At 38.1% G+C, this 27,046-nt stretch overlaps 1 protein-coding gene and 1 pseudogene across 3 annotated transcripts in view; one reads left to right on the top strand and one right to left on the bottom strand.

Moving 5' to 3' along the window:
* ERBB4 (erb-b2 receptor tyrosine kinase 4) overlaps positions 1-27,046 on the bottom strand; it is a 1,387,693-nt gene that overhangs the window by 626,448 nt on the left and 734,199 nt on the right. The window lies entirely within an intron of this gene.
* LOC122745938 lies at positions 117-4,730 on the top strand (annotated as a pseudogene).

Below are 27,046 nucleotides of genomic sequence, written 5' to 3'. Positions count from 1 at the left end.
CAAGCCTATCCTGCTTGCTATAAAATTAATTTTCTATGGAAACCAATTTTAAAAGCAAAATATTGTTTCAGATCATAAATACAATGGGAAAGAAAAGTAGAAGGTAGTGAACAAATATGATACGATTATATCAGATGTACCCTATGACCATTAGGAAAGACACCATCTTGATTTCCTATATTAAGGTATTTGTATATGTAGCTAATTCTAGTTTCCTAGCTATTGGCTTTCCCCTTTGTATAACTTTCTGTCATATGTTACCATTCTTCCCCTATTAGGCAAAGTTAGCTAAGCTCTAATAATTTTTTTCTCTCTTTTTTCAAAAATAAATCTTTCATCCACCTCTGTCTGTAGTACATTTTCAGATTTGTAGCTTGGGAATTTGAAGGTTGATATTTTTCTTATTAATTCATAGAAATCCAAATTCTCCTGTCATTTTAGTTTTAAGACACATCTCTGTCTCACAATTGATCTGCTAGTTCCCACCAGTCCCAAGCCCTCAGACAAGATGGGAATAACTCTAAGATACACTCACACATCCAGTAACTATGAAATTTATAGCAATTATTTGCTTTATTTTTCAAAATCGTAAATCTCAGCTTGCTGAAATGGAAGGGTTATGGCATAGCCTTTGCATGGTTCTCCCCCAATGAAGCAATCCAACCCAAGACTCAGGATTCTCCTTTACTTTACTAAGAGGTGGGGGAGGAGAATGGACAAATATGAAATGAGTCCAAAGACATATAAAATACCACTGACACACTTTTCCTAAGCCTTTATCTTCTGAGTAAAGACTCTAATTTTAGAATCCGACCCCTGAGCTTCATGCAGTTACTGAGTCTGGAAACCAAACCAAATCTCTGCGGGTGTTGCGTCTCTTCACTGTTCTGACAGTATACGGTTCACTTCATTTTCTCACACTGATGGAGGGATCCAGCTGGGCTATTGCAATTGACAGGCCACATGCACGACCAGCAGTAACCTACCCTTTCTTCAGAAGTTAAAGTTCCCTTTCAAAACAAATACTGTATTTTAATTATTTTAACAGAGCTCCCAGATATACTGAAATAAGCTTCCACTAAATTTATTTTGCAAGAAATAGAAGGGAAGGCTATACTTGATTCATGTTACTGGTATTTCTTTTTCTGGTTTGTTTGGGGGAGTTGGAACTAAATATGAAATATTTAGGCATTCAAATCTCATTCTTCACTGTGCAATAGGAACTTTAAAGGAAGCAATGATTAATGAGCCTCAAAAACGGTGTTATAGTAATCCCCAGGGAAAGGATTTCCCAGCTGATTTGATAACTCTGCCCATTAGTGAGACTTTTGAGACTAAGAAATTTTTAAGAAAGAAGTAAAGAAAGGAATTTGACATTGAAGAGGGGGGGAACATTGGCTGCAATCAGAAATGAAACCAACTAAATTATTGTTGTTGCTCTGAGCTCATATTCCCATTTCCTCCTCCCTAAAAATGATTTGAGGTTTAAAAAGGGCTTCACAGGTTTCCTGAAGAAATTAAGCAATTTATCAAAAGGACAATGGGCCTGCCTTTACTGCAACTTGGACCCTGAATGCAAACACTCTTTCTGTATTATTACTTTAAGTGACGAGATTCTGTTCTCCCTGTGTTGGCTTATCATTGCTATGAAAAACCAGTGAAGTGAATACACATCAAACAATGATCTCTATTTAGAAGGGGACACAAAGATAAATGCTTAGGATTATGTTGTTCAGTAATTTAACCTTATCACTCCACAGGGTTTAATGATGGGACTCCACTTGCTCTCAGGAAGGTGCTTGAACTTATCCTCATATAAAACTTTAACATATTCTATGGAAATCAGGAGAAAGGAATGTGATTTTAATGTTTAATTTATAAGGTCCGCAGCCCATGTGGCCCTTTGCATAGGGGGAGGCCATGTTGGAGCCAGAGCAGGCCCAAACCCAAACCCAGGCCCAGGTTCAGGCCCAGCAGCTCCAGAGCCTGAAGCCTCAGCCCCTACCCCTGGCCCAGGCCCCGCCAAAGCACCAGCCTTGTGTGTGTGTGTGTGTGTCTGTGTCTGTGTGTCTGTGTCTGTGTGTCTGTGTAGGGGGTGCGGGGGAGGGAGCTGGATGGCAGGGGCAGGGAGTGAGCATTCCGAGCAGGGGGTATCTGTAACGGCCTACCTGGCCTTTCTCAGCCTGCAAGGCTAATGATGCTTTCAGGTGTAATGGCTGAAAGAACCCCAAGCCTACCCCCGCCACACACTCCACCATGTACCTATGTAACTATTGGAATGATGCCACCTGCTAGAGACTTACTGTAGAAGAGTTCCGCCCATGAAGCGAAGATCTTTGAGGGCAAGACCAGGAGTCTTTTCTTTGGCATCAGGAAGTGACGTTGGGTAGTGGGAGGAAGAAGGAAGAGACTGGCGCTCTGTCTCTGGCTTTTTCCTGGGGACTCTGGTGGAGAAGGGAGCTAGAAACCTACTCTCCCTTTAATAGATAGATGAATGTAGGCCTTTCTCTCTCTCTTTACCAAATTCTTATTCTCCTTAATAAATGCTTAAAAGTCTAACTCTTGCTAAAGCTTATAATTTATTGGCGACCACTCATTAGATATTTTAGACAGTTTAGTTAGAATTTTAGCCCTTAACACCTACAACATTCTGCAGCCAAGGCCAACCTAAGCGAGGCCTGCTAGAGCTGTGAGCACCCCCTGGCTGACCATGTGTCCCACCTGGAGAATGTGTCTGAGGATGAGATCAACAGGCTGCTGGGGATGAAGGACACAGAGAATCTCTTCATGTCTGTGCACAAGGAAAAAGACACAGACACCAAGCAGGCTTACTTCTAGCTCTTCAAGCTTTTGAGAAAATGCATCCTACAGGTGACACATCCAGTAGTGGAGGGGTCACTGGGAAGTATCCCTTTGAGAAGCCCCATACTGAGTAGGGAGTACTGAATTTTGTGCAGTTGAAGTTCAGCCACCTGGCCCCAAGGGAGCCACAGACAATGTTTGAGCTCTCAAAGATGTTCCTGCTCAGCCTTAACTACTAGAAGCTGGAGACTCCTGCCCAGTTATGGCAGAGGTCACAGGATGAAGATGTCACCACCTACAAGGTCAATTATACCAGGTGGCTGTTACTGCCATGTCCCACAAAGCTGGGACAGCCTGCCCCACTATGAGACAACCCATGTCTTAGGATGCAGCCTCCTGCAGTCTATCTTTACTGTTACCCGCCAACCAAGGACAACTGCTGGAGAAGTTTCAAGTGGAGAAGGACAAACTGGTGCCTCAGAAGAGGACGCTTATCCTTACCCATTTCTCCAAGTTCCTGTCCATGTGGGAGGACGAGATCTATGAAGAAAATTCTCCTATTTGGGAATCAGGGTTCACCATGTCTGCCTCGGAGGAGCCACAGTTAGTTCCGGCCAGCCACTGTAAATGCTGCAGCTGTGCCAACCAAGTGCCCCATTAGTCACCCAAAACCTGGGTGGCAGCAGCAGCCGCTTCCTCAGCCTGGACCCTGGAGGGGAAGAGCCCATGCCAGGGTAGAAGAGGAAACTTCCTGAGACCCTGACCCTGGAAGATGCAAAGAGTCTTTGAGTAAATGAGAGACATTACCATGGAATCGGTCAATGAGGTCATGTTGACCATTACTGATCCTGCTGCCATGCTTGGGCCTGAGAGCTGCGTACTCTCAGCCAACACAGCACAGGTGAGACTGCTTGGCTAAAGGAGTGTCGAGGGATCATCTAGTTCCATGTCATAGGAAATTCACTGGCACCAAACGCCGATTGGTGTGTACTACTCTGACTGATTGGGCTGCAGAATGTTTTTTTCTCATCAGCTTCCTCGAATGCCCAAAGAGTACATTGCTAGGCTTGTGTTTGACCCGAAACACAGGACATTGGCCCTCATCAAAAATGGACGGGTCATTGAGGGAATCTGCTTCTGAATGTTCCCCACCCAGGGCTTCACGGACATTGTCTTCTGTGCAGTCACTTCCGAAGAGCAAGTCAAGAGATATGGGACTCACCTCATGAACCACGTGAAGGAGTATGACATCAAGCACAACATCGTATAATTCCTCCCCTACGGGGATGAGTACGCCACTAGCTACTTCAAGAAGCAGGAGTTCTCCAGGGACATCAAGGTTCCCCAAAGTCACTACCTGGGTTACATCAAGGATTATGAAGGAGCCTCGCTGATGGAGGGTGAGCTGCATCCCAGGGTTCCCTATACCGAGCTTTCTTATATCATCAAGAAGCAGGAGATAATCAAGAGACTGATTAAGCGCCAACGGTTCAGATTCGGAAAGTGTGCCCAGGTCTTAGCTGCTTCAAGGAAGGTGTGAGGCAGATCCCTGTGGAGAGTGTCCCTGGCATCCGTGAGACCGGATGGAAGTTTCTTGGAAAGGAGAAGGGGAAGGAGCTCAAGGAGCCAGACCAGCTTTATACAACCCTCAAAAACCTGCTGGCGCAGATCAAGCATAGAGCCTGTGAAGAAGGCAGAGGCTCCAGACTATTACGAGGTCATCCGCTTCCCCATCGACCTGAAGACCAGGACTGAGCGTCTCAGGAGCTGCTATTACATGGCTCGGAAGCTCTTTGTGGTCGACTTCCAGCGGGTGATCGCCAGCTGCCGAGAGTACTACCCCCGACAGCGAGTACTGCCGCTGTGCAAGCGCCCGGGAGAAGTTCTTTTATTTCAAGCTAAAAGAAGGGGGACTTATTGACAATTAAGGGGACCCCTGCTGGTCTCTGTGAGACCTTCCTTCTACTTCCCAGCCCTTGGCCTTGAGGCTTACTGACAAATTAGGGAACCACCAGAGGGCCCCCCACCTTCCCCCTCACCTCGGGGGCTCACTGACAAGTAGGGAGACTCCACCAGGCTCCTCAACCTGCCTCCTCTTCAGCCTTTTGACTTCCGGGATTCATTGCCAAGTAGAGAACCCCCCAATGGGCTCCCTGACTTTGGGGGCTCATCTACAAGTAGGGGGCTCCCAGTCTTTCTCATTCTTTTCCTCTCCACCTTTAAGTTCTGGAGTCAGACTCCCCTCAGACCCTTCCTGCATCCCTTCCACCGGTGGGAGGAGTGGGCAGAGGGGATGTTCTTCCATGACTGTCTTGGAATTTTCCCTACCCCTAGTGTAGGCTTTTGCCCTAAACCGGTCTTGAGGGCCCTGTGGTACGGGGTGCCTCTCCTCCGTGGCAGCCGGGATCCCTCCTTGGGCCTCAATGATCAAGGGCTCCCTGCTGTCTTGGTGTGGGGTTAGCGAGGGGTGGGGCTGTCGCATTGGGGTTGCTGCTTGGATGTGGGCTGCCCAATCCCTTCTCTGCACTGTCTGCTCCAGCCATCATCTGTTCCCTTGTAAGGATTTGTTCCCTGTGCATTTGCCCCACATGGGGAACAATAAAGCTCTGAGGTTTGTTTTTTTCAAAAAACGAATTATAAGGTCCCCTTACAATAAAAAAAAATAATAAATGGGAAAGAAAGGAAAACCTATGTAAAATGTATTTCAAACTGAGAGGCAAACTGACAACAGCCAATCTTTACATAACACTTCGAGATTTGTAAAATGGCTAATATTCATTATGTTATTTGATCCTCACAATAGCCCTAAGTTAAATGACTTGCTCAGAACCATAGAGCTAGAAAATACCTAAGGCAGGATTTATAACTTTGGGGGGGGGCAGGGCAATGAGGGTTAAGTGACTTGCTCAGGGTCTCACAGATAGTGTCAAGTTTTGTCTGAGGCTGGATTTGAATTCAGGTCTATCCACTGTGCCACCTAGCTGTTCCTGTAAGGCAGGATTTAAACCCAGGATTTCTTGCTTCCAAGTCTAACTGCAACATGTCACTGCCCCTGAGATAGCGAACCTATGTTAAGTAGAATCACAATCAGAAAACTTTTAAAAAAATTTTTCCCTGATTAGAAATCGTTTATTTTATGAAAATAAACTGACTGTTGGGGCAGTGGATGGCGCAGTGGATGGAGCACCGGCCCTGGATTCAGGAGTACCTGAGTTCAGATCTGGCCTCAGACACTTAACACTGTGTGACCCTGGGCAAGTCACTTAACCCCAATTGCCTCACCAAAAAAAATAAATAAATAAACTGACTGTTGCTAAAGCAAGGATTACTTTCAGATCATTGATACGGAGCTGTAAGAAACTTTAGAGTTCATATTATATCCCACCCCAGCCCTGTATACACACACACACACACACACACACACACACACACCCCAACACATGTTATTTAATCATTAAAAAAGATTGAGGGTTTAACATGTTTAAAGGACCAATTCAAGATTCTTTAGGTAATAAATGGCATAGTAGAGCTGGGACTTGAACTCATGTCCTCTGACTCCAGAGGCAGCCTTCTTACCAATATACATGGTCAGTATACAGTTCTATAGCCAGGACAGTGCAAATGTCCTACCTGCATGGGCTATATCACACAGGAAAAGTAACATAGTAACTGGGTAGCATAGTTGAGGCAGGGGCAGGAGCCAAAGGTCATGCCCAAAATGGCACTCCTTCCAGGGGCAAGAGATCTCCAGGTCTAAAAGCCACAGACTGGAGTCAAAGACCTAGACAAGAGATCCACTCCCTCAAAGAATCCATCACTTCTATCAAAACTCAGCTCAAGCACCACCTTCTACCCAAAGCTTTTTCTGTTCTCCCCAAGTTCCCTCCCTCTTAATCACCTCATAATTTACAATCTTGTATTAATCTTTTAGATGTACATGTGTCTTCTGATAAACTGTGAGCTCCCTAAAGCAAGAGCTGTTTCACATCTTTTGCTGCAGCATCTTACACAGTACCTGGCACATGGTAGTCTTTTAATAACTTTTTTTTAAAGTAATAAACAATTTTATTTATAATTTTGGGTTCCAATTTTTATCCCTCCTTCCCTCCCTTCCCCCCACCCTTCCCTGAGGTGGTAAGCATTCAGATATAGGTTATACATACATGATTTTGTAAAACATTGCCATATTAGTCATTTTGTTTAAGAAAACTTGAATAAAAGAAAAAAATGAAAGAAAGTGAAAAATATGCTTCAGTCTACTAATTGATTCCATATAGGGATGAAGTCTATAAACTATCTCTCCCACCTTATCCCAACAGAACTCACTTCCAAATCTATGTCCAATTCATGAAGATCTTACTTGTAAATGGTATGGAACTTAGCAAGAGTAAAAGTTCTAACCAGTAAACAACTAAAGAAAAAAATAGGAATAAACAATGTTGGGTATGAGGCTCACAAGGCAGAAGTACCCCATGGCCTTGTGGTTATTCAAATGCTCCTCCCACATTGTCTGACTAATATGACTAAAACTTACCAAAATGTGTTCAAACTACTTTTTTTTTACAATTATGTTTTAATATTTATCAGATATGGGAGAAAATAGGATGTCAGAAACTACTGTATGCATCCTGCATATAGATGTTAAATTCAGCATTCCCTCTGACTTTATAGGAATGGAATTTTAGCTCTTGTTGATTTAACTTTTATGGTATTCTTGTTTTGGAAAAGAAAATTTTTGCATTTCAAGGGGGTAAAGCTCCTAAGAATTTTTTTTTTTCACAAGACATTTCTTACTGTGACATTCAATGAAAATGAAGTGAAAGCATACACTAAATTTCTCTTGGACTTTGATTTAAATTCGGGTTCAAAACTAAAGAGGAGATGGCTCAAGTAAGCATATTCACCTTTCACTATTTCCTCCACAAAGCTTAATATTGAAAAGACAAGTGTGTTGTAATTCCTCCCCTCTGATATTACCTCCAAGTTATTTCATATATTTCTTATTTGTACATTTTTGTTTTTATGTTCTCTCCTTCAAGAGATTGTGAGCTCCTTGAGGGCAGGGACTGCTTTTGACTTTCTATCCCCAACACTTAGCAGAGTGCCTAGTCAAGGGCAGGCATTTATTAACACATGCTGAAAGACTAGATTGTAGTAGGAAGAGTGTTAGATTTAAAATTAGACCTTTCTTCTATATCTCTGTTTCTATCTCTATTTCTCTTGTTCTTCATCTCACTATCACACTCATATTCTTTCCTTGGACTAAATGAAAATTAAGAAAATTGGACTGAGATTTGCTAGCTATGTAACCTAAGGCAAGTCAATGATGATGATAACAAGAAAAATAGGTAACATTTATATAGCACTTTAAAGTTTGTAAAACACTATATATATATATATACACACACACACATATATATAAATTCTTTTTTTTTTGGCAGGGCAATGAGGGTTAAGTGACTTGCCCAGGGTCACACAGCTAGTAAGCCTCAAGTGTCTGATGCCGGATTTGAACTCAGGTCCTCTTGAATCCAGGGCCGGTGCTTTATCCACTGAACCACCTAGTTACCCCTATATATATTCTTTAAAGTAACTCTGTGAGGTAAAGGCTATGTAGATTATCCAGCTGAAGAAAGTGAGGCTTAAAAAGTCAAATAAATTATCCAGGGTCACACAGCTAATAAATGTCTGAAGCAGAATTTCATATTCAAGTCATCTTGACTTCAAGTCCTACAGTCTTACCACATATAGCACCTTGCTTCTGTCTAACTTCGAGGTCTTTCATGGCAATGTCCAGGAATTAGTTTCTATGCCTTACCACTTTATTTTCTATAGAAGATTTGACTGAAGGAATACTATATTGTAGCAGTCAGTTAAAATGAGCAGCATCATATTTTTTTTAAATGGTCAACAACTAAAAATATCATATTAGGTTTTATAATTGTTGTTCAGCCATTTTTCAGTGTCGGATTCTTTTTGATCTCATTTGGGGTTTTCTTGGCAAAGATATTATAGTGGCTTGCCATTTCTTTCTCCAGCTCATTTTACAAATGAGAAATACAAAGTTCACAGGGTTAAATGACTTGCCCAGGATCATACTGCTAGTATATGTCTAAGACTAGCTTTAAATTCAGGAAGAGGAGTCTTCCTCACTCTAGGCCCAACACTGTCCCTTGTGCCAGCCAGCTGCCCCTAAATATATCATAACAATTATATTACTTCTTCTCTGTTTTCCTATTTCAGTTGCCTTTCAAATATATTACCTCTTCATTTGATACCCTGTTTGGAAAAGAGTACAAAAATTGGTATCCCTATATGTCCATATGAAGAAATTGAGACTCAGTTTGATTACTTATTAAAATGATTTAGCCAGAATCACAAGTCTGAAAAGAAAGAAATGACAAAGCCTGTGTTAGTGTCCAAATCTCTTCTAGCACAATGCTCTTTTTAAAGAATCATATCATAACATATTTTCATAAGAAAATTATATTCTTTGTAACAATGCTTTAGTACTTTTTTCTAGTGGGTGAAAAAAATTTCCCAGCAACCTTCAAAAATCATCCACTAATGGGTTACAATTGAATATTTGGAAGAATATGAATTTAAAGAAAAGGAGACTGAGGCAAAGAGAAATTACGTGTCCATGGTCATACAAGTGTCTGTTGTGGACGTCAAACCTTCATATCCTTGGCTTCAAGTCCAATACCCTATACTCTATACCAGGGCTTCTTAAACTTTTTCCCCTTGTGGTATCTTTTTGCTCCAGAAATTTTTAAGCAACCCCAGGCATATAGGTATATAAAATAGAGATACATAACCTTTTACTTTTTCCAAATTTTTCACAACCCCCACATTCATTTACATGATTCCATATGGGGTCATGACACATGGTTAAAGAAGCTAGGCCCTACACTGTGCTTCCTTTCTATGTTGTAGAGGATTACCAAAAGGCATTGGTGGAAGGAATGCCTACACCAGGGAAGTCATCTTTAAAGGACCAAGATGAGTGTGCTTGCATTTATTTAATTATTGTTATAACTGACCAACTATTCAAATTACACATTGGTCCTATTTGCTATAAATCCATAGGCATGTCAGACACTAGGCTGTGTAACCTCTGAGATATTTATCTTCCAGATATGACAACTGATCTTTTTTTAAAAACAGCATTTAGCCAAGAAAAGATTCTTGATGAACCCTTCCTTCCCTTAGCCCCATAGGGCTGTGTTTGAAATATGATAGAGTTTTAATTGCAAAGATTTATCATTATGACATGTAATTTCTAAGTACATGAAATGACAAAGCAAGGCATGGATGTGAAAATCAGTGACACATTCACTGTGTGAACGATGATAATAATGACAGTTGCTTGCTTCTCTATTTCAACTTCTTTGTTCACCTGTACTACTTACAAGAAGTTTCTGCAGTTCTATCAAGTAGTACTTATTATCTTTTTCATGTTTTTTTTTTCTAGAAAGCTAAATTAGATTGTGCTTCAACATTTAAGTTAAATATTATTTTATTTGTAGGGATGTGACACTTTCCATTTGGGTTGGACATGACTCCAAGAACTCCTTTTCCACATTGTGTTTTCTACATATAGCAGGAGTGCTTAGAAGAGTAATTATGATTGTGTGGTAATAAAAATAGTTAAATAACAGAGTGGTACACATGTGTGGGAATTCAAGAATTTTCCTCTTAAAAGAAGTTTTTTAAATACTATTTTATGTTTTGTTTTTAGCCTCTGTACTTGATCTTGAAGATCTATTCCAGTTACAGAATTCTGAATTGTTTTGTCCCTCTTCAGTTCTCCTTGCTCTGAATTTGTAGAGTTCTCTATGAAAATGTTTCCCCCCCTCCCCGTTTTTTGATAAGATTCTAAACTTTAAAAAAGTATTCTGTTCTCTGATTTAGGTTTTAGATGTCAGTGGAATGAACAGTATTCATAAAGAAACCTGAAAAAAATTGTACTCAAATGTTCAATCAATACTGAATGTTTTTGGCTTTTCTGATGGTAATGAAAAAAAAATGCTAGGTTCAATGTCCTTGTTAACAACAGAAATTTATTCACAAAAAATTACATGATATGAATACTTTTTTGAAGAATAATTAATTTTTATATTCCCAAAGCATCTTAAGATCATATTTTCCAAATAAAATGAATACTTTAAACCATAAAAAATTTAACCTTTATCCTCTTATTTTTTTCTGTATTTTTAAGCACTTAACTACAGGGACTGGACTAGTATAAGGAGGTGCTGGATGAGTAAATTTTTTTTCTATTAATGAAGAAAATTATCTTCTCTACAACTTATACTCTAGAGCATTTTCAGAGAGAGGCAAAGCCAAGATGTCAGAAAAAACACTCAGCAGTACTCTTCCAATGTTCTCTTCTAAACAACTTTAAAATAATGCCTCAAATTAAATTTCAAAGGGACATATCTATCAAAACATCAGTGAGTCATTTTTCTAGCTCAAGACAACTTGGGAGGTAAAGAGAAATCTGTCACACAGAGCCATAAGCTGTTCCAGTGCCCATATGGATGAAACAGGAGTTGTGGGACCAGATGGTGGCAACAGACATAGCAACAGCTGAAGAAGCTCTGAAGCCAGAGAAGTAGGGAGACCAATCAAATGGTTAGAAAGAAATTACAGGGAACTCCTGTGCTAGCATTGGACATAGGAACAGACACTGTTTAGCAAATCAATTGCCTATACCATCTTCTGTGTAATAAATTAGTTCAAGGGAAGATAGGAATACTTTCAGTCAAAAGGGAAAAGGAGCCCTGAGGTATGGGGCTGTTTTTGCTCAAAAGGGATGAGGGACCCTGGGGAAAAGTATCACTTCTGGCCTTAAGGGTTCAGTGAGAGTGAGGAACTGTATACATTTCAATTGTCAAAGATCATAGACCATTACTTAATAAGAACCAGAGAGTAGACCAGGAGAACACTGACCAGATCTCTCCCAAGATTACACTACCTTGGAGCAGCTAGGTGGCACAGTGGAGAGAGCACCGGCCCTGGAGTCAGGAGGACCTGAGTTCAAATCTGGGCTCAGACAATTAACACTTACTAGCTGTGTGACCCTGGGCAAGTCACTTAACCCCAATTGCCTCACCAAAAAAAAAAAAAAAGATTACACTACCTTGGAGGCACCAAAAAGTTCCAAACCTCCAGAACTAACTCTGAAAACAGCTGTGCGGAAAAGTTTGATGTTTGATAAAGCACCTCTCCCCATGCCATAAATACAGCCTAATTTTAACATAAAGTTCAAAACCAAGAAATAGGATACAAAAAAATTTCTCCTTAAAATTCTACTATGGGTGAAAGTGATGATCAAGACACAAACTCAGAAGAAAATGAAGTCAAACAGCTTCAAGCAACATTTCAAATAAATTGTAAATAGAACTCAAGCTAAATAAGAATGCCTGAAAGAGGAAAAAAATATGAAAGTACAATTGACAGGTTGGTAATAGAAGTACATAAAATGGTGAATAATACCTTAAAAAGGAGAATTGATCAAATGGAAAAAGAAGAATAAAAATTTTCAGATGAAAACAACTCTTTAAAAAAAGCAAAAGTGGCCAAATGGGAAAAGTGGTAGCAAAGCTCACAGAAGAAAATAATTTTTTTACAATTAGAATTAAACAAGTATAATCTAATGACTCCGTGAGACATTAAGAAAAATAAAATAAAATCAAAAGTATAAAAAATATAGAAGAAAATTTTAGAATAATAACTGACCTGGAAAATAGATTAACAAGAAATAATTTAGTAAGTATTGGACTACCTGAAAGTCATGATCAAAGAAAGAGTCTAGATATCATATTTCAAGAAATGATCTGCCCTAATAATGAGAACATTCTTATGAGTTACAAGTATTATCTTTCCATGCAGGAATGTAAACAGTTTAATCTTTAGTATCCCTTATGATTTCTTTTTCCTGTTTACCTTTTAATGCTTCTTTTGAGTCTCGTATTTGAAAGTCAAATTTTCTATTCAGCTCATGTCTTTTCATCAAGAATACCTGAAAATCCTCTCTTTTATTGAATACCTATCTTTCCTCTTAAGGATTTTACTCAGCTTTGCTTGATAGGTGATTCTTTGTTGTAACCCCAGTTCTTTTGCCCTCTGAAATATCATATTCCAAGCCTGACGATATTTAATGTAGAAGCTGCTAAATCTTATGTTATCCTGACTGTGGCTCAACAATACTTGAATTGTTTCTTTCTGGCTGCTTGCAATATTTTCTCCTTGACCTGGGGGGATGGAATTTGGCTATAATATTCCTGGGAGTTTTTATTTGGGGATCTCTTACAGGAAGTGATTGGTGGACTCCCTCAATTTCTATTTTATCCTCTGGTTCTAGGAAGATGATGCCTAGGTTCTTTTTTTTTTTTTTTTTGATTATGGCTTTCAGGTAGTCCAATAATTTTCAAATTATCTCTCCTGCATCTATTTTCCAGGTCAGTAGCTTTTCCAACAAGATATTTCACATTGCCTTCAATTTTTTCATTCTTTTGGTTTTGTTTTATTGTTTTTTTATTTTTCATAAAGTCATTAGCTTCCATTTGCTCAATCCTAATTTTCTAGGATTTATTTTCTTCAGAGAGCTTTTGTACTTCCTATTCTATTTGGCCAATTCAGCTTTTCAAGGCATTCTTTTCCTCACTGCCTTCTTGTACCTCTTTTGCCATTTGTCCTAGTTTAGTTTTTAAGGTGTTATTTGCTTCAGTATTTTTTTGTGTCCCCTTTACCAAGCTGTTGATCTTTTCTTTGTGATTTTCTTGCATCACTCTCATTTATCTTTCCATTTTTTCCATCTACCTCTCTTACTTTACTTTAAAAACCCTTTCTGATGGCTTCCATGACCTAAGACCAATTCATATTTTTTCCTGGAAGTTTTGGATATAGGAGCTTTGACTTTGTTCTCTTCTGATTATGTATTTTGATATTCCTTGTCACCATAGAAACTTTCTTTTGTGAGAATTTTTTTCTGTTTGCTCATCTTCCCAGCCTATTTCTGGACTTTTAACTCTTTGTTAAAGTGGGGCACTACTTCCAGGGTGGAGGGTTCACTGTCTCAAGCTTCAGGGGTTTTGTGTAGCTGTTTTTAGAGATGCTTCTAGGAATTTGTAAAAGTTTAGTTCTTCCAAGGTGGTATGATTTAAGGAGAGGTATGTTTACTAGATTCCTGGCCTATCCTCTGGTCTGTAAGCAAGCACAAGCCTGCCTTTCTGCCCTGGGACTATGAATAGAGTCCTGCTCCAGTGTGGCTGCAAGCTCTGATGAGCTTATATTCCTCCCTAGCCTGGAACTGCCACCTAAGACTGTGACCTGGATCCAAGTATGGGCAAAAAAATAGAGTCCTGCCTCAGTGCTAGCAAAGAGACCTCTGTAATCACCTTCTAGTCAGTTGTTCAACCCTCTTGCCATCTGTGGAGTAACAGTTCTAGAAGTAGTTGCTGCTGCTGCTGCTTATTCAGAAGCTCTTGAGGCCTGCTCCTGGTTTTCTGGGGTTGGGTTTGTACATGCACTGGACTTCTCTCCACTCTCACCCCAGTACAACAGACCTTTCCTACTGGCCTCCTAAGTTGTCTTTGGCTGGAAAATTATTTCAGCCTGTCCTTTTGTGGGTTCTGCTACTCTAAGAATTGTCTTATAGCATTATTTGAAGGTATTTGGAGGGGTCTTGGGGAGAGCTCAGGCAAGTCACTACCTATCTTCTACCATCTTGGCTCCACCCATGGTTAAAAACATTTTATGGAAAATTTCTCATTTCTTATAAGGAGGCAACTGAGCCAAATTTATGAAAATAAGAGCCATTCCCAAGTTGATGAATGGTGAAAGGATATGAACAAGCAGTTTTCAGAAGAAGAAATCAAAGTTCTCAATAGTCACATAAAAATTGCTCTAAATCATTACTATTAGAGAGATATAAATTAAAACAATGCTGATATCACCTCATTTGATTCAGATTGGCTAACATGACAGAAAAAGAAAAGGAAAATGATGAAAATGATAAAAATGGAAAATTTGGGCACTGTAGTTGCAGTTGTAAAATAGCTCAACCATTCTGAAGAATAATTTGGAACTATGCCTAAAGGGCTACAAAATTTTATTATATTTTTTGACCCAGCAATGCCACTACTAAGACTGTATCTCAAAGAGATCAAAGAAAAAGGAATAGGAATTATTTGTACAAAAATATTTATAGCAGCTCTTTTGTGATGTCAAAGAATTGGAAATTAAAGGAATGCTCATCAATTGTGGAATGACTGAACAAATTGTGGTATATGATTGTGATAGAATATGATTGTACCATAAAAAAAGACAAGCAGAATGTTTTCAGAAAAATGTGAGAAGACTTATAAGAACAAATTCAACCAAAACACCTGGGACCCTATGAAGGTGGAAACAGGAGCAGAGATGAGAAGCAGCCCCACCCCCCCAGTGGAGAGTTTAAAATCAAATAAAAGCAAGGCCAGGCAGGCTGAGAAGAAGCCCACTCATCCCCCAGGCCATGCTGTAGCTTGAACAGTGTGTCCTGGAAGCAGCACTACACTTTAAGAAGGAGTTAAAAGCCAAGAAATAGTAATCCAGGATGAGTAGACAGAGAGCAGAAGACCACTGAAAACTTCTTTGGGGGTAAGGTAGACCACAATACAACCTCAGAAGAAGAAGATAATAAGGTCAAAGCTCCAACATCCAAAGCTTCCAAGAAAAAATATGAACTGGTCTCTGGCCATGGAAGCTCTAAAAAGGGACTCTGAAGACAAAGTAGGAGAAATAGAAGATGTAGAGAAAGGGAGAAAAGAATAGAAAGAAAAATGAGAGTGATGCAGGAGAGTCATGAGAAAAAAGTCAACAGTTTGAAAAGCCAATGGAAAAGGAGATTGAAAAATTGTCTGATGAAAATAACTGCCTAAGAATTAGGATTGAACAAATGGAAGCTAGTGACCTTATGAGAAACCAAGACACAGTAAAGCAAATCCAATTGAATGAAAAAATGGAGGGCAATGTGAAATATCTCCTTGGAAAAACAGCTGACTTGGAAAATAAATCTAGGAGAGATAATTTGAAAATCATTGGACTACCTGAAAACCAATGCCAAAAAAAGACCTTAGACACCATCCTCCAAGAGATTGTGAAGGAAAATTGTCCTGATATTTTAGAAGCAGAAGCTAAAATAGAAATTGAAAGAGTTCACCGATCACCTCCTGAAAGAGATCCCAAAAGGAAAACCTCCAGGAATATTACAGCCAAATTCCAGAACTCCCAGGTCAAGAAGAAAATATTGCAAGCAGCTAGAATAATGGAATTCAAATACTGTGTAGCTCCAATAAGTATAAAGTAAAATCTAGCACCTTCTACATTAAAGGACCAAAGGGCATGGAATATGATATTCCAGAGGGCAAAGGAACTGGAACTACAGCCAAAAATCACATACCCACCAAAACTGAGTATAGTCTTTCAGAGGAAAAAAAGGGATTTCAATGAGAAAGAGGTCTTTCAAGCATTTGTGATGAAAAGACCTGATCTGAATAGAAATTTGACTTTCAAATACAAGACCCTGGAGAAGCATAAAAAGGTAAACAGGAAAAAGACTTCATGAGGGATATTAAAAGATCAAACTGTTTACATTCCTACATGGAAAGATAATACTTCGAACTCATAAGAACTATCTCAGTAAGGAATTCACAGAAGACACAGGTCGAACTAAATATGAAGGGATGATATCTGTAAAGCATTTATATTTTGTTCTTTGTGGGGCAGACAGGTTGGGGTGTCTTATGTCCAGGCCTGGATTTGGGCCTGGGGCCTCCTGGGTTCAGGGCTGGTGTTTTGTCCACTGTTCCACCGAAGTAACCCATGACGACATCTTTAAAATAGGGTTGACGTGTAGGCAGAATAGACTGGGGGAGGGAGAAGGGGAGAGATGGTCTGGGGAGAGGTAGTTCACATGAAGGAAATAAGAAAAAAGCTTATGGAGGGGAAGAGAAGAGGGGGAAGGAGTGGGGGAGTGAGTGAACCTTAATATCATCAGAATTAGCTCAAAGAAGGACTAACATACATACTCAAGTAGGTATAGTAATATCTTTTTGCCCTGAGGGAAGGGACAGAAATGGGGGGGGGGAAGAAGGGAAGGAGGGAAGGGCATATTGGGGGAAAGAGCAGTAAAAAGGAAAACACTTTCAAGGAAGATGAAGATGTTCTGCATTACTGCACAAGTATGACATATTGAATTGCTTTATTTCATAGGGAGGGTTGAAGAGGGAGGGAGGAAGAAAAATTTAGAACACAGAATCAGCTCAGGGACCTCGATCTCATTAGAATGAGCTCATGGAGGGAATAGCATTCATACCCAATTGGGAGAAGTAATCTATTTAACCCTACAGGAACATAGGAGGGGAGGAGGATAAGGAAGGAAGCATGAAAAAAGGGAGTGCAGAGCCGGGGAGAGGATAGTCAGAAGTAAAACACTTTTGAGGAGGAACAGGTAAACAGAAGATAGAGTAAATTTCATGGGAAAGGAGTGAAATGGAGGGAAATAGTTTTGATGATTAATTATAATGGCAAAATGTATGGAACCTACTTTGCTGAGCTTTTTTGAAGAAAATTGTCTGTCAAGATTAAGGTACTATATAAAGGTTATGATGAACAGGATACCATCAGAAAAACCTGGAAAGACCTACATGAACTGAAGCAGAGTGAAATGTACTGTATACAAAATAACAGCAATAGTGGGGGATGATCTGCTGGGAAGCATGTGGTTATTTTCAGCAAGGCAATGATCCAATATAACCCTGAAGGACTCATAAAGATTGCAGCCCATCTGCAGAGAAAGAACTGATAGTATCTGAAAACAGATGGAAACACATTTAAAATTTTTTTTTCTTTTCCTCTTTGACAATTCCTTAATATGAAGTTTTTTTTTTTTACTGTTTTTTCTCACAATTAGCTAATATGGGAATTTTTCCATGACTACTCATGTATAACATTTTGAAATCCTTGAGTTCTTGTGGGTGGGGGTGGAAATGGAGGGAGGAAAAGAAGTTGGAAAACAAAGTTTTAAAAAATTGATGTTAAAATTTGTTTTTACATATATTTTGGAAAATAAAATTCTATTCAAGGAAAAATAAAGAACTAATGCAAAGCAAAGTAAACTGAATCAGGAGAACAATGTACAGTACAAGAATATTATAAGGATGACCAACTGTGAAAGACTCCGCTACTCTGAGCAAAGATAATCCAAGACAATTCTAAAGGACTCATGACGTAAAATACTAATTCCAAACACAGAATGAAGTATAGTTTTTTAATTTTAATTTTTCTTCTTTTTTATCTGTGTTTTGAAACATGGCTAATAAGGAAATATGTTTTGCATGACGATGTATATATTTGATATCAAATTGCTTGCTTTCTCAAGAATGTGGAGTGGCAGGAAAGAGGAGGAGAATTTGGATCTCAGATTTAAAAAATGAATGTTTAGGGGGCAGCTAGGTGGCGCAGTAGATAGAGCACCAGCCCTGGAGTCGGGAGTACCTGAGTTCAAATCCGGCCTCGGACACTTAACACTTACTGGCTGTGTTGACCCTGGGCAAATCATTTAACCCCAATTGCCTCACTTAAAAAAAAAAAAAGTTTAAAAAAAAAGAATGTTTAAATTTTTATATGTAATTGGGAAATAGTTAATGAAATAGATTTAAAAGTATTTTTAAAACTTACAGTTTAAATAGTTGCCCAGGGTAACTCAGTCAGGACACAACAAAGTTGGGTCTTTAATCTATGTCTTTCTGATGCTAAATCCAATCCATTATCTATTATTCCTTATTCCCTCTTTATAGAACATTAATGCAACATAATGAATTTCTACCTTTCATACTAGGAGGAATGAGTCCTATATGTTTTATTCAAAATATAGGGAAGATCAACTTAGTCTTTCATGTTTTAGCTGGACATTTCAAAATAATATATATTTTTGACCTGTTATCAAGCTAACAAAATGCTTCTACCTAGCAATTTACCTCCATACAAAAATAAGAGGTGAAAGAGGGGCCTGTTATTGAAAAAGTGAATTAACCTGCAATTAACTTTGAGAGTCTAGACCTGTAAAATTACATTTTGTGTTTTTACATGAAGTTAGCTAAAGGAGATTTCCCCAAATATGCAATAACAGTGATCATTTGGAATAAATAATAGAGTATGATTCCCAAACTTGTCCCCCCTCAATAATCTCCCACCCACCCCATCACCAAAATAGTCATGAAACCTACAATTGTGGAAAAAAAGGCCTAGATTTTATTTAGTGAGTAAAGTGCTTTTGGAATGAAAAGAAAGCGCATGTCTTATCAAAACAAGACAGTAATTCATTATGTTAGACTAGTTGACTAAACATGGTTTTGGCAACAGAATTAACAAGACCAAGGTCATGGGGAGAATGTCTGTCTGAGTCATTTAATTTCACTCTATTCTCCAGATGAAACTTGTACCCACAAAGAGAAATAGGGTGAGTGAGTGTGGATGAGTATGAATAAATTTTGAGCAATAGAAGAAAAAAAGTTCATATGCTACAAAAGTGATTCAGGAGTGTTGTGTTAATATTTAATAATATTTAAAAGACAATATTGCAATAATCATCATTATTTCTAGATAATAGTCCAAATGAATGTGCCTGAAAATGTGTCTAAAAATGTAGCATTATGAAAACAACAACAAATAAAAATCTATAAGGCTGACAAGGTAAATTTACTCTCTCTACTTTACAAAGAGGAAACTCTGAATCAGAGGTTAAATGAGTTGACCAAAGTTTTGGTATCACATTCCCAAATGCCAAGTAAACAATGTCATGAATGCTTAGAGTACTGAGATATTAATTCTATTAGAAAGATATGTTCTGCACCGAGTGTTCAATATATTATAGGAGTTTAGGTTTAGAATTGTAAAAAACTTTAAATGTCACTTATGAGAGATCAAATCCCTATATTTCAGAGATGAGGAAACTAATGGACAGTAGCACAGTCCTACTTTGAAAATTATGTGTAGCAATGAGCCATTTTCTCATAGAGCTCCACAAAAAGTATCTACTAAGATGAAAGACAAATATTTCCAGGTGGCTGGTGCCCTTATTTAATATGGGCTCAGATTTGAGGTTTCTTTTCTATGATATTATAAATAAATGGTTTATATTTTGAGCTTTGTAAGCCTGGATGCTTAGAAGGAAAAGTTGGTGACCACACTGAAGGGTGTCATAGTGAAGTTCCCAGTTCCTTCGGGCACTGAGCCAAAGAAAATGTGACATTCTCCCAAAGAAAATCTGAGCTATTTATTAAAATATAGTACCTCTGAGTCCAAATACAATACTTCCCTCTGTAGTATTTCACATTTTATGTGAATAGTGATATTTTCCCAATACTAACATAGGCTATGTAGTTCTAGTATCATTATATAAAATAAATGGCAGATGGAAAGAGGTGAGTATGATGACCCAAAAGAATAGCTGAAATACTAATGTATGTGTTAATCACTGTGCTACATGCTTGTGATATAAAGAACAAAAGAGTCACTAATGCAATTTGGTCCTTATTTTCCCAGTTCTTGTTACATATTTTAACTTTGACAATCACTTTTGTACAAGGTTGATGTCATCAGGTTCAAACTGGAAATTATGAGGTTATATTATCTCTTTCTGATTTTTCACTATTGTCTAAACTGCCATCAGGGTAATAATATACAATGTCCAAGACAGGATTTAACATAGGACCCCTCTTTGGGTTTTCTCAATTTCAATGGATATTGAGTAAAATTATAATGAAAGAAAAAAGAAAGAATAAGCTGATATAGAAAAGTTAAAACCACATTTATCTCTATGCTATTGCTGTTTCTTAGTATTTTAGTCAAAGAAGTTATTTTGTAGAGCAATAATTGTAAAATATCCATTCATAATTTTTGGTGATATTGTCAAGAATAGAGTAAATAGAAGCAAGTTCTAAACAAATATATACAATGTGCATTTTGAAGTGGAAAGCATCCATGTCCCATCTCTACCCATTAAATTCCAAGCTGCACCAATATACTTTTAAGACTTAATAGATTTAATAGGACCACCTATGCCTGGAACAAATAGAAGAAAATATATGCTTGGCTATGCCTGTGTGTGTGTGTGTGTGTGTGTGTGTGTTTTGGGGGTGATCTCTGGGATAAGTCTACTGCAGGGGAGACCATCAAGTGGCAGATGGGGAAGAAAAGTGGAAGCATGCTTTTCTAACGCCATATTTTTGCTCTATAGGTGCAAATTGATTCCATATTACTATATTTCCTATTGATTCCATATTACTATATGACTCAAAGTATAGTCAGCACCCGCTGAATTTAGTGCTAGGGTACATTCACTATTACGACGATCTACTTGCATCTCTAAATAAACCACCTAAACTATAAAACAAGCCCTACATTTCCTGAGTAAAGTAGATTAAACTAGGAGTTTCAAACCGATAATTTCAATACCTATAACTTGACAACTACTGATTTCAACTGGTTAAAAAAAAGAAATATTATTTTCAAAGTCTCCTTATAAGCCCTTCATCACATTACCTTAAAACAGACAGAAATGTTAAAATAAGCCTAAATCTTAATATATTTTTCAAAATAAGGCCATGTTCTTTTAGCATTTCCCTTGAAGTATTGTGTAATTTCTTTTCCCCCATTGCATATTCTTTTAATATATGATCCTTTCAGAGGTTAGCAGAGCCTCATATTAAAATATTTCCCTGATTTCATAGATATTCCTGAATATAATAATAGCAATAATAATAATGTCAATACACCCATGATTTCTCATCTTTACATTGCTTTTTGTGTTCAAATATTTGCTAGAAACCTAATATTTACTTAATGGCTACAGTTATATGACCATAATTTGGAATTATTTGAATCTTAGAGGATTGGAACACAATGGACAACAAATATTTGCACGACCATAACATTTCCAAAAGATCATAGACCTTTACCAATAAAATTGAGCTATGAAGGAATTGTTAAACCATTGCTTTTTTGAATGGTCAGGAGTACAAATAGGTTAAGAACTTACCAACCTTCCTATTTTAAAAAAGTCACATTCTATTAACACTGGAATAAAAAGGAGATAATATACTTTATCCTACTAACAAAAACGGAATAACCTATCTGTATATTGCAAGCACCCTAACTCTTTCCAATTGCTATGGGTTATTCAGTATTATTGCCATGCCTCCTAGGCTTATAACCTACTATATCGCAAAGGGAGGGAAATAAGAATTTCTATAGCATTCAATATGTGCCAGAAACTGGGGAATCAAAGACTCTTAGACATAGAAGAGATCTCAGAATCATGAATGGGCCCTCTAACACTTCTAACACATTATCTAAAAATTAATCAGAGACTGATACAAATTTTACAAATCATACTGATTCTAATTAGGAAGGTCTATATAAAATTAAATCTTGGATCCTCTTGCTTATATTTAAGTTCTTTATTTTATATCATTGATGCCTGTACTTGGGGTTACCGACTGGACATTTTACTCTCCATGGTTCCTATCCTGCATCTCTAAGAGGTTTCAATAGATGGCCAGGCCTTCCATTTGTAACTATGTTTTATATAGTTCCTTTAGTTGCTAAATTAATTTAATAGAATTTGAGAAAGAGCAAGGGCTCTCCAAGAATCGAGTAACAAACAGGAGTGCTGACTACAATAGGCTACAGAGAGTACCTTGCTCATCAGAACTCAGAAGAGACCTGCTGCTTTGCATAAATCTATGCTCTAAAACTCCTTTAGCTGCTGTTTCTTATTTATGCCACCAACGCACCATCATGAAGCAGCTAGGTGGCAGAGTGGATAAAGTGCTAAGCTTGTAGTCAGGAAGCTCTGAATTCAAATTCAGCTTCAGACACTTACTAGTTGTGTGACCATGGGAAAGAAACCTGACCCCTGTCTTTTTTGATTTCTTCAAATGTTAAAAGGGGATCAAAATCATACCTACCTCTCATGGTTGTTGTGAGTCTCAAAAGATATAAGATTTATAAATGACATAGCATGGTGTCTGGCACATGCTCCCTTCCCTCCTTTCCTTCCCATCTTTTGCCTGTCCATCCATCCTTCCTTCCTTCCTTCCTACCTTCCTGTCTTCCCCTCTCTTTCTTCCCTTCTATTCTTCTTCTTTGCCCTCTTCTCATTCTATAAGTGGATAGAGTCCTGGGTTTAGAATCAAAAGGACTAGAGTTAAAAGCCTACCTTTGACACTTATAAGCTAGGTGTCCCTGGGTAGGTCACTTAGGCTCTGTGTGCTTCAAGCAATGCCATAGGACATTTGCTTTCGTTACAGAAAGGTTCTGATCTGAGTTAGGAAAGGAAATTCCCACACTGGTGAAATGAGATAATACATGTAAAACTCTTTGGAATTCTTAAGTGTTTCATAATAACAATATTTATTATCATCCTTATTCTATCCCCATTTAGTGGGGGGATAACTGGAAAACCGCCTTCCTTGTGACCTGATTTCTTAAGTCCACCTGCCAGGAGACCTCTCTACTTATGGGCCAAGGTGATCATCTTGTTTCAGTTATTGCAACATCCTCATTGTTTCTCTCACAATAGACATGAGTGTTTTCCTATAGGAATACATAAATATCACCATAGTCTACTTCCTATTAGTGAACAGATGCTTCTTGCCCCAATGGCAAAAGTCTTATTAAAAAGCAGAATCAAACACCAGTTCTAGAATGTACTCTATCTACATAAAAGCTGATGCTTTCATATTAAAAACAAAAACCAAACTAATGTCCCTCTAATTCCAACTGAAGCCTACTATTTATATTGTCTTTTATTTTTAACACAGACAGTTCTCAAATAATTTCTCTTTAAAATACGGATATTGCTTGCATTATTTCTAGCATGAATGTTCGATGATGCTGTGTTTCCTTTCCAGTGTAAACAAGAGGCTTTTTAATCCCTTTGTCCAAGAGATTGTGTTGCACAGCAATCCCTGAACCCGGCTATTTAAACCTACTTATGGGTTACTAAGCTCTGAGAGTAGTTGAAGAATGTCTTCTCCAGTATCAGAAGGAGAATTCCAAGAATGAGCACATGTCTGTAAGTCTAGGTCAAGATGAATATCAGGGTCAGTGAAGGGTGAAACATGATAATGGGGGTCTGAAGTGAAGCACTGAGACAACAGGTGCTTGTTGTGTTGTATGGATGGAGGGAAGATAAGCCACAAAGGAGGAAAGATAGTAATGGTAGAGAAATGGGGGGAAAAGAAAAGCCCCAGACATCTCCCTGTCAAAGAAATAGATCTCATATATAAAGCTATATCAGAAGTGGCACTGGGAGGAGAAACATCTGTCTGACTAAATGACTAGTGTTTCAAAATCTCAGTGAAGTAACAGGAGACTATTTGAATATTCATTTGAGGAAAGGAAAAAGAACTGTTAACATACACACACATGTGTCCCCAAGGGGAGAATCATAAGAAGAAGGTAGATGACAATAGCACGGCAGTGATAAGTCTGCCATGTGCAATAAATTAAAGCTGTTCCAACAACAGTGTTAATGGGTTTTGATGGGTGGGAAGAAATTAAACAAACTTTTGTGAATCTCTTTGATATCTTGATTCACTCTTCTGAATTAATGTACAACCTGGACCCATATCCCTCACTTTATTCATAGCACATTGCCGCTAATACATTTATAGAAATCTGTGGAATAGGAAGCATGTGATATGGGTTTTGACACTGGCTTTCCCAATGATTTTCTGACCTTACACGAGTAGTCATTTAATAGCTCTGAGTCTCAGTTGCCTCATCTGTAAAATTAGAGCTATAGATTATCTCTAAGGTTCCTTCCATTTCTAATATTCTGCTAGTACATTATATGATTAATTTAAAACAATATTTTCAAGGATTCCTCAGAATCTACTGGAGTCGTATCTACTCTATGTTCTTTTTGTTTGTTTGTTTTGTTTTGTTTTGTTTTGGCAGGGCAATGAGGGTTAAGTAACTTGCCCAAGGTCACACAGTTAGTTAGTATGAAGTGTCTGATGCTGAATTTTAACTCGGGTCCTCCTGAACTCAGGGCTGGTGATTTATCCACTGTGCCACCTAGCTGCCTAAAACAGTAAATTGTGATCTTAAAGTCTGCCTACTCTGTCAATGCCCCTTCAGATTTTCATTTCCCTAATAATCCATTATCTATGAAATTTAGCAAGGGAAGTGAGTAGGCATTTATATAATGCAAACTGTAGTTATGGAAGTTTCAGGACCTATCAAAACTTTAAACTAAAATCTAATCCCCACAGCCTTTTAGGACTACATTAAATGGCAAGCTAAATAAATGATGCCATGATCCTAGCACCAGAAGATGGGGTGTTTGTGGTTTTATTTTTGTTTTTATTTTGTTTTGCTTTTGCTTTTTCGGAGAAAAAACAATGAGAAAATGGGAAGATTCTTTACAAATTACTGTCACCCATTCATTAAGGAAAGCAGGTTAAAAAAATAAAAGTGGGGCAGGTAGATGGTGCAATGGATAAAGCACAGGACCTGGATTCAGGAGGTCCTGAGTTCAAATCCGGGCTCAGATACCTGACACTTACTAGCTGTGTGACCCTAGGCAAGTCACTTAACCCTCATTGCCCTGCAAAAAAAAAAAAAAAACTCAACAAAATAAAACCAAAATAAAAACAAAAGCCCTCAACCCACCATTAAATGAATGACCCTTTTCACCTGGCTAAAGAAATTGTACAGAGAAGGCTTTATGCCCCTTATACCACATTATAAAGGAGCTCTTCTTAAAGAAAAGGATTACTTCTCAAACTCAATAGCAAACAAAACTTGAAACTTTATCCTCTTAAGCTCTCCTTTAACTATTACTTATTTTTCTTTGGCATACCTTACCTCCCCACAAATCCTTGGGCTACCTAGCCTCTAATCAAATTGTTTTCTGCTTCAAAAGAACCCTTGGGTTATTACTATTTGGGGGGGGGCAGGGCAATAAGGGTTAAGTGACTTGGCAGGGTCATACATCTAGTGTCAAGTGTTTGAGGCCAATTTTGAACTCAGGTCCTCCTGAATCCAGCGCCGGTGCTTTATCCACTGTGCCACCTAGCTGTCCTTGGGTTATTACAATTCTTATAATCTATTTATGCAAGGCAAGTCTTATGCAAACCTATGAAGGGAAGCAATTTGTTTTCACTCTTCTTTCCAAATTTCATGTATATATTTCTAAAAATCATACCTTCTCAACATCCATGTCTTAATTCATAGTTTCCCATTTAAAATGTACTTTTTTCTATTTCCAATTCTCCTGAGGACTCTGATTTAAAACAGAAGTTAGCTAATTTCATCAAACAATTTCTACTACTGTGGTTGCCAGGTAATTATAGGATCATTTGAAGCTGCAGAAAACCTTGGTGTCATTTAGCTCAGATCCCTAATTTTCTAGACCAACACAATGAGAGTGAGCTGGGCACACAGCCAGATAACAAATTCAGGTTTTCAGGACTCCCAGGCCAATGGACTCTGCTACAACGCCCCCCATATCAGTCATGTTGTAAAAGAAGAAACAGAAGAAAAGGGGGGGGTACAAAACAACAAGATGAAACTAGCATTCTTCACAACATGACTAATGAGGAAAAATGTTTAACATGATTGTAATATAAAAACTGTATCAGATTGCTTGCTGGCTTCAGGAGGGGGGAGGGAAGGGAGGGAGGAAGAAAAATATGAAACTAAAAAACTTACAAAAATGACTATCTTTACATGTAGTTGGAAAAAATAAAATAAAATAAAATACTATTTAAAAATAAAGAGAAAAAGTATTCTTTGATCTACATTCAGATTCCAACTTTCTTTCTCTGGAGGTGGAGGGCATTTTCCATCATGAGATTTTTGGAATTGTCCTGGATGATTGTATTGCTGAGAACTGTCCCTCCTAATTGATCATTATACAGTGTTGTTACTGTATATGATGTTCTCCTGACTCTTCTTCTATACTTTATAGACAGCATAGTTCTTTAAGTTACAGATCAAATGAGTTAACATATATAAAGTGCTTTGCAAAGTTTAAAGCGCTATATAGATTCTACTTATTATATTATCATTATTTGACTGTTTTCCTTCAAACAATTCATTGGGTCCATGAAAACATACTTGAAACAACATCAATAAAGGACAGTTAATTTAGTTATAATGGACTCACAATATGATTATA

This window comes from Dromiciops gliroides, chromosome 3, assembly GCF_019393635.1.
Source record: "Dromiciops gliroides isolate mDroGli1 chromosome 3, mDroGli1.pri, whole genome shotgun sequence".
Taxonomy (NCBI): Eukaryota; Metazoa; Chordata; class Mammalia; order Microbiotheria; family Microbiotheriidae; genus Dromiciops; species Dromiciops gliroides.
This window is presented reverse-complemented; position numbering and strand designations above follow the sequence as displayed.